Raw genomic sequence first — 289 nt, forward strand, 5'->3', positions numbered from 1 at the left:
ATGGGGGGAGGGGGGAATGGGGGGGGAGGGGGGAATGGGGGGAGGGGGTGAGAGGGGTGGGGGGGAGGAGGGGGTGAGAGGGGTGGGGGGGGGAGGAGGGGGTGAGAGGGGTGGGGGGGAGGAGGGGGTGAGAGGGGTGGGGGGAGGAGGGGGTGAGAGGGGTGGGGGGGAGGAGGGGCTGAGAGGGGTGGGGGGGGGAGGACGGGGTGAGAGGGGTGGGGGGGGGTGAGAGGGGTGGGGGGGGTGAGAGGGGTGGGGGGGGATGGAGGGGTGGGGGGGATGGAGGGGT

This window comes from Chiloscyllium plagiosum, unplaced genomic scaffold (assembly GCF_037043375.1).
Source record: "Chiloscyllium plagiosum isolate Xiang-an unplaced genomic scaffold, Cpla_swu_hap1 HiC_scaffold_3, whole genome shotgun sequence".
Classification (NCBI taxonomy): domain Eukaryota; kingdom Metazoa; phylum Chordata; class Chondrichthyes; order Orectolobiformes; family Hemiscylliidae; genus Chiloscyllium; species Chiloscyllium plagiosum.